Source organism: Pristis pectinata, chromosome 7, assembly GCF_009764475.1.
Source record: "Pristis pectinata isolate sPriPec2 chromosome 7, sPriPec2.1.pri, whole genome shotgun sequence".
NCBI lineage: Eukaryota > Metazoa > Chordata > Chondrichthyes > Rhinopristiformes > Pristidae > Pristis > Pristis pectinata.
In genome coordinates, this window is record NC_067411.1 from 97,384,952 (window position 1) to 97,392,774 (window position 7,823).

General features: G+C 45.2%; 2 pseudogenes; both read right to left on the reverse strand.

The window, feature by feature from the left end:
• Window positions 1-1,886: 1,886 nt before the first annotated feature.
• On the reverse strand, window positions 1,887-2,778 carry LOC127572938 (translation initiation factor eIF-2B subunit beta-like; annotated as a pseudogene).
• A 1,079-nt stretch (window positions 2,779-3,857) lies between these two features.
• Window positions 3,858-4,749, reverse strand: LOC127572940 (translation initiation factor eIF-2B subunit beta-like; annotated as a pseudogene).
• Window positions 4,750-7,823: the final 3,074 nt, after the last annotated feature.

A 7,823-nucleotide genomic window follows, 5' to 3' on the forward strand; every position in this document is an offset into this window, starting at 1 on the left:
GTTTGGACAGGTACATGGATAGAGAAGATTTAGAGGAACATGGGCCAAAAGCAGGCAAGTGGGACTAACTTGGATAGACATCTTGGTCAGCAAGGATGAGTCGAGCTGAAGGGCCTGTTTCTGTGCTGTCTAACGCAGGCAAGTGGGACTAACTTGGATAGACATCTTGGTCAGCAAGGATGAGTCGAGCTGAAGGGCCTGTTTCTGTGCTGTCTAACTCTATGACTCTATAACTCTTTAAGTTCCAACATCAGGCACACCTGTAGGTTCACCTTGTCCTGATTACCTCTCAGTAATGGCTCATAGGCACATTTTTATGAAGTCAAGAAACCAGCCTCCTCTCCATGGACTCTGTCTGCACTTCTCGCTGCCTCGGTAAAGCAGCTAACATAATCAAAGACTGCACCCACCCTGGATATTCTCTCTTCTCCCTTCTCCCATCGGGCAGAAGATACAAAAGCCTGAAAGCACGTACCACCAGGCTTAAGGACAGCTTCTATCCACTGTTATAAGACTATTGAACACCCCCCTAGTACAATATGATGGACTCTTGACCTCAGAATCTACCTTGTTATAGCCTTGCACCTTATTGTCTGCCTGCACTGCACTTTCTCTGTAACTGTAACACTTTATTCTACATTCCGTTATTGTTTTACTTTGTACTGTGTAATGAATTGATCTGTATGAATGGTATGCAAGACAAGTTTTTCACTGATCTTGATACATGTGACAATAATAAATCAATTTACCGATATCAAGGAATCAATCACAGATGGTTGTAACCAGCAAAGGTACTACATCTACTGGCTTTACTTCAAGTTCTTAGATAATAATTAATGCTTGCTTTTCTGGCGGCATCTGATGTCACACTATGTGCATTTCAAGGAAACTTGAATCGAGAAGAACTATCATCTGCTTCAGTCAAGGCAATCCAATTGACCAGAGGGCATGCATTTAAGGTGAGAGGGGGTAGGTTCAAAACAGACGTGAGGGGTACGTTTTTTACTGAGAGAGTGGTGGATGCCTGGAATGTGTTGCTTGATAGGGTGGTGGAGGCAAATTCATTGGGGGCTTTTAAGAGGGGCTTGGATGGGCACATGAATGAGAGGAAAGTGGAGGGATATGGACATTCTGTAGGTAGGAGGGAACAGCTATGTCGGCACAACATTGTGGGCCGAAGGGCCTGTTCTGTGCTGTACTGTCCTATGTTGTATGCATTCTAAAGCCAGCATCAGGCTCTTCATCACACTTTTAAGCAACAGCTTTGACTACTTGAAAACTGTTCCAGATTGATATGTATTGGGATACATTTCTTTGGAAAGTATAGTATCATCCTTTGAAATTGATCACCTTTGCTTGTACTTTTTGTGTGAAGAACAGGCACAAGTTTCCACCCTGCAATTTGCATTATTTTGAATTTTTCATTAATGGTAATATCTTTAATGTTTTGTCCGTACACCTCCCTTTACTCAATGCCTTTTCTGCTATATTTCTTAAAAGAGCTTCCACATTTCCAATATTTAAGATAAGATTTCTTTATTAGTCACATGTACATTGAAACACACAGTGAAATGCATCTTTTGCGTAGAGTGTTCTGGGGGCAGCCCACAAGTGTCGCCACGCTTCCGGCACCAACATAGCATGCCCACAACTTCCTAACCAGTACGTCTTTGAAATGTGGGAGGAAACCGGAGCACCCGGAGGAAACCCACACTGACACGGGGAGAACGTACAAATTCCTTACAGACAGAGGCCGGAATTGAACCTGGGTCACTGACGCTGTAGTATCGTTACGCTAACCACTACACTACTGTTGAACTTTTGGGATTTCTGATCAATGTGAAAGCAGATGATTGGAGTTTACTGAGTGAGCAAGTTTAATTAAGTTATGTTTGGTGGTCAGTAGGGTTGTAGAGTTCACTCATCAGATGGTAGGAGGGGGCATTCTCTCCAGTGTTTGAGATGGAAAGTTCTGGAGGAGCACAGAGCACTGAGCGCTCATTTTGCACAGAATCTCACCTTCTGTGAAAGGGAGCACGTCCTGTACTTGTGCACTGTGTTCTCCTCGTTGGGGAACTGAGGACACAGCTTGTACATAGTGGCACAGATGATTACTGGTGTGGGCTAGTGCCTGGCTTCAAGAGCCAGAGTATGAGCCCTGTTGACAGTCGGCAGCCGCCAACTGGTGAGGATGGTCTTGGTGCCAATGATGACCTTGTTGACATGTGACATGACTGGAAAGATGTCAGCGTCAGTAATGACGGTTGTTTCAGTCCCAACAGCAGAAAGAGCCAGGGACATTTCGTGACCCTGGCAGCAAGGGGCACTCTCCGTCACAATCACCTGGAAGTTGCGTTTTCAAGCTGCTGCTTTAAGGAAAGCTTCAGCGGTTGGGGATTGGCCCAGGGTCATGATCACCTCGTTGGAGTGTATGTACTCCAGGGCTTGCATTGCAATGTTATCCACGGTCCTCTCAAGCTCCGTCAGCAGCTCATTCATCGCCTCAATGATGTTGGCTCTGAGTGCTGCAAAAGTCTCACTCAAATCCTCGCTCTGACTATCTGAAGTCAGCAGTTTGTGGAGGGATTCCTGATCCATCTCTTCACCGTGACCCTGCAGTCGGCTGTACTCCTCCCAAATAATCTTCATTACACGCTGTCCCCCCACAGAGGGCTGGGCAGCGATCACCTTTCTGATCAAGTCCAGCAGCTCCTCTGCGTTGCTCCACTGACTGTGGGCCACGATCCGTCGCAGAAGCCCCACCGTGACCGCCACCATGACCCCAGAGCTGCAGAGCTCCCCCCCACCCCAGCTGAATTTGATAGATCCAGAGATATAGCTTCATGGTAATAGAAGTGGATGGGCATAAAACAAGCACAGTGATGATATCCAGCTGTAGGGAAGGATGTGCCATGAGTCTGGCCCACTGATCTATTCCACAGGACTGCTCTCCAGTAGCAAAGTACTGTCTGCTCTTAAGCGAGGTGGCTTAGGTGCAGAATAAATATTCTGACTTCACCTTGTAATGGAGGTTCATGCTAACTTTGTCCACGATACATTCATTTAAAAATTAAATCAAGTGATTCATCAGGATTGTGAAAGAAATTGGTAAATTGGTTTATTATTGTCACTTGTACAGAGGTACAGTGAAAAACTTGTCTTGTATATCGTTCGTACAGGTCAATTCATTACACAGTGCATTGAGGTAGTACAAGGTAAAACAATAACAGAATGCAGAATAAAGTGTTACAGTTACAGAAAAAGTGCAGTGCAGGTAGACAATAAGGTGTAAGGTCATAACAAGGTAGATTATGAGGTCAAGAGTCCACCTTATCGTACTAGGACACCAATCAATAGTCTTATAACAGCGGGATAGAAGCTGTCCTTGAGCCTGGCGGTACGTGCTTTCAAGTTTTTGTGTCTTCTGCGTGATGGGAGAGGGGAGAATAGAAGCTGTCCTGGGTGGGTGGGGTCTTTGATTATGCTAAAATAAGATAAGATATCTTTATTAGTCACATGTACATCGGAATACACAGTGAAATGCACCTTTTTGCGTAGAGTGTTCTGGGGGGCAACCCGTAAGTGTCGCCACGCTTCTGGCACCAACATAGCATGCCCACAACTTCCTAACCCGAAAGTCTTTGGAATGTGGGAGGAAACTGGAGAACCTGGAGGAAACCCACACTGACACGGGGAGAACGTACAAATTCCTTACAGACAGAGGCCGGAATTGAACCTGGGTCACTGACGCTGTAGTATCGTTACGCTAACCACTACACTACTGTTGAACTTTTGGGATTTCTGATCAATGTGAAAGCAGATGATTGGAGTTTACTGAGTGAGCAAGTTTAATTAAGTTATGTTTGGTGGTCAGTAGGGTTGTAGAGTTCACTCATCAGATGGTAGGAGGGGGCATTCTCTCCAGTGTTTGAGATGGAAAGTTCTGGAGGAGCACAGAGCACTGAGCGCTCATTTTGCACAGAATCTCACCTTCTGTGAAAGGGAGCACGTCCTGTACTTGTGCACTGTGTTCTCCTCGTTGGGGAACTGAGGACACAGCTTGTACATAGTGGCACAGATGATTACTGGTGTGGGCTAGTGCCTGGCTTCAAGAGCCAGAGTATGAGCCCTGTTGACAGTCGGCAGCCGCCAACTGGTGAGGATGGTCTTGGTGCCAATGATGACCTTGTTGACATGTGACATGACTGGAAAGATGTCAGCGTCAGTAATGACGGTTGTTTCAGTCCCAACAGCAGAAAGAGCCAGGGACATTTCGTGACCCTGGCAGCAAGGGGCACTCTCCGTCACAATCACCTGGAAGTTGCGTTTTCAAGCTGCTGCTTTAAGGAAAGCTTCAGCGGTTGGGGATTGGCCCAGGGTCATGATCACCTCGTTGGAGTGTATGTACTCCAGGGCTTGCATTGCAATGTTATCCACGGTCCTCTCAAGCTCCGTCAGCAGCTCATTCATCGCCTCAATGATGTTGGCTCTGAGTGCTGCAAAAGTCTCACTCAAATCCTCGCTCTGACTATCTGAAGTCAGCAGTTTGTGGAGGGATTCCTGATCCATCTCTTCACCGTGACCCTGCAGTCGGCTGTACTCCTCCCAAATAATCTTCATTACACGCTGTCCCCCCACAGAGGGCTGGGCAGCGATCACCTTTCTGATCAAGTCCAGCAGCTCCTCTGCGTTGCTCCACTGACTGTGGGCCACGATCCGTCGCAGAAGCCCCACCGTGACCGCCACCATGACCCCAGAGCTGCAGAGCTCCCCCCCACCCCAGCTGAATTTGATAGATCCAGAGATATAGCTTCATGGTAATAGAAGTGGATGGGCATAAAACAAGCACAGTGATGATATCCAGCTGTAGGGAAGGATGTGCCATGAGTCTGGCCCACTGATCTATTCCACAGGACTGCTCTCCAGTAGCAAAGTACTGTCTGCTCTTAAGCGAGGTGGCTTAGGTGCAGAATAAATATTCTGACTTCACCTTGTAATGGAGGTTCATGCTAACTTTGTCCACGATACATTCATTTAAAAATTAAATCAAGTGATTCATCAGGATTGTGAAAGAAATTGGTAAATTGGTTTATTATTGTCACTTGTACAGAGGTACAGTGAAAAACTTGTCTTGTATATCGTTCGTACAGGTCAATTCATTACACAGTGCATTGAGGTAGTACAAGGTAAAACAATAACAGAATGCAGAATAAAGTGTTACAGTTACAGAAAAAGTGCAGTGCAGGTAGACAATAAGGTGTAAGGTCATAACAAGGTAGATTATGAGGTCAAGAGTCCACCTTATCGTACTAGGACACCAATCAATAGTCTTATAACAGCGGGATAGAAGCTGTCCTTGAGCCTGGCGGTACGTGCTTTCAAGTTTTTGTGTCTTCTGCGTGATGGGAGAGGGGAGAATAGAAGCTGTCCTGGGTGGGTGGGGTCTTTGATTATGCTAAAATAAGATAAGATATCTTTATTAGTCACATGTACATCGGAATACACAGTGAAATGCACCTTTTTGCGTAGAGTGTTCTGGGGGGCAACCCGTAAGTGTCGCCACGCTTCTGGCACCAACATAGCATGCCCACAACTTCCTAACCCGAAAGTCTTTGGAATGTGGGAGGAAACTGGAGAACCTGGAGGAAACCCACGCAGTCACAGGGGGAAAATGTACAAACTCCTTATAAACAGTGGCCGGAATTGAACCGGGTTCTCTGCCGCTGTAATAGTGTTACACTAACCGCTACACTATTGTGGCTGCTTTACCGAGGCAGTGAGAAGTACAGACAGAGTCCATGGAGCGGAGGCTGGTTTCTGTGACGTGCTGAGCTGTGTCCACAACTTGCTGCAGTTTCTTGCGGTCCCGGGCAGAGCAGTTGCTGTACCAAGCCATTATACATCTGGATAGGATGCTTTCTATGGTGCATCAATAAAAATAATAAAGAATAATATTTCCCTATCTTTTAAAGCCACTAATTGGAGGAGAAACAGGACTTTTAATGTCAGGCAATCAAAACAAGAGAATGCTGGAAATGCTCAGCAGGGCAGGCAGTCCCTATGGAGAGTGAAACAGAATTAACATTGCAGAGAGATTAACGTTCTTCAGGTTCAGTACAGCTAATATTTTCCATCTCTCTCCTTGGATACTGCTTGACGCATCGATTATTTCTAACATTTTCTTACTTCAGATTTTCATAATGTGTACTTTCCTGCTCTTTTAATGTCAAGCACTGCAGTCCTGTGGACTGAAAGCAGATTTCAATTTTGAGCATTGTCATTCGTTGGTGGAATGAGAATAATAAAGACACCACATTCAGACTGTTGGTCTTCTTAAGCTCGGAGTTTAACAGTTCCAAATGTAGATAAAATTTGATAATGTCACAAGATTTTTTTCCCCTGTATTATAAGCCTAATATAGCTGAGTTGCAAATGTGCAGCTTAGACTGAGGATAGGATTGACCATGCCTGTCAGCTGGTGGTGGAACAGTCCTTCAATGTGCATTTGACAAGTAAAGAATGAAGATGTGTCGCACTGCCCCCCCCCCCCCCCCCATGGAACTATACTTTCAGGGGTGATGGAGAAGACAGGTCACGTGATCCATTGGACCAATAGAACATAGAACATTACAGCACAGTACAGGCTTTTCGGCCCACGATGTTGTGCTGGCATTTTATCCTGCTCGAAGATCTATCTAACCCTTCCCTCCCACATAGCCCCCAACTTCTCTATCATTCATGTGTCTATCTAAGAGTCCCTAATGTATCTGCCCCCACAACCTCTGCAGGCAGTGCGTTCCACGCACCCACCACTCTCTGTGTAAAAAACTTACCTCTGACATCCCCCTTATACCTTCCTCCAATCACCTTAAAATTATGTCCCCTCGTGTTAGCCATTGACGCCCTGGGAAAAAGTCTCCGACTGTCCACTCGATCTATGCCTCTTCTCATCTTGTACACCTCTATCAAGTCAACTCTTATTCTCCTTCTCCCCAAAGAGAAAAGCCCCAGTTCACTCAACCTATCCTCATAAGACTTGCTCTTCAATCTAGGCAACATCCTGGTAAATCTCCTCTGCACCCGCTCTAAAGCTTCCACATCCTTCCTATAATGAGGTGACCAGAATTGAACACAATACTCCAAGTGTGGTCTAGCCAGAGCTGCAACATCACCTCACGGCTCTTGAACTCAATACCCCGACTATTGAAGGCCAACAATATACCAATGGTTCAATGAACCATCAATGTTGATTGATGGTTCATTGAGCAGTTAAACGATGACATATTGGCAATGGATTGTTTCTCTTGCATGATTATTTGCATGAAATCTGTCTGCTCTGAATCAATGAGTCATCTAAGCGTGTGTGAACTAAAGATTTTCCTTTCAGTATTCATTGCCATCGCATGCTCCAACACCAGTGAGTCTGATGGTCTGGAGTCTGTTGTTTGACCAGGGTAAAGACAAAGAGAAATTCATTTATATTTGCATTTCCTTTTATCCTGACAAGCACAGATACTCCATAAGGAAATGTTTCCAATTATTCATTTAGAATTTTTATTGGCATTATAACTTTCTTTTTTACAAAGTACCATTTTAAATAATGTTTTAATGATTTGTTCGTGTAACACAAACCACAAATGAAACTGACTGCTGAGAAGGTTCAGCCTATCAATGCAAAGAAGTACACAGATAAGATCAACAGGACGTTTCGTTCCTGGCTGCTTGTCTCTAGTAAACACAAATCCCAGTAGCTCCTGTTTTCTTATGCCATCTCCAAGCTCTTGGGGTTGCATTGCCGTGACAGGCAGCACACGCATCTTTCC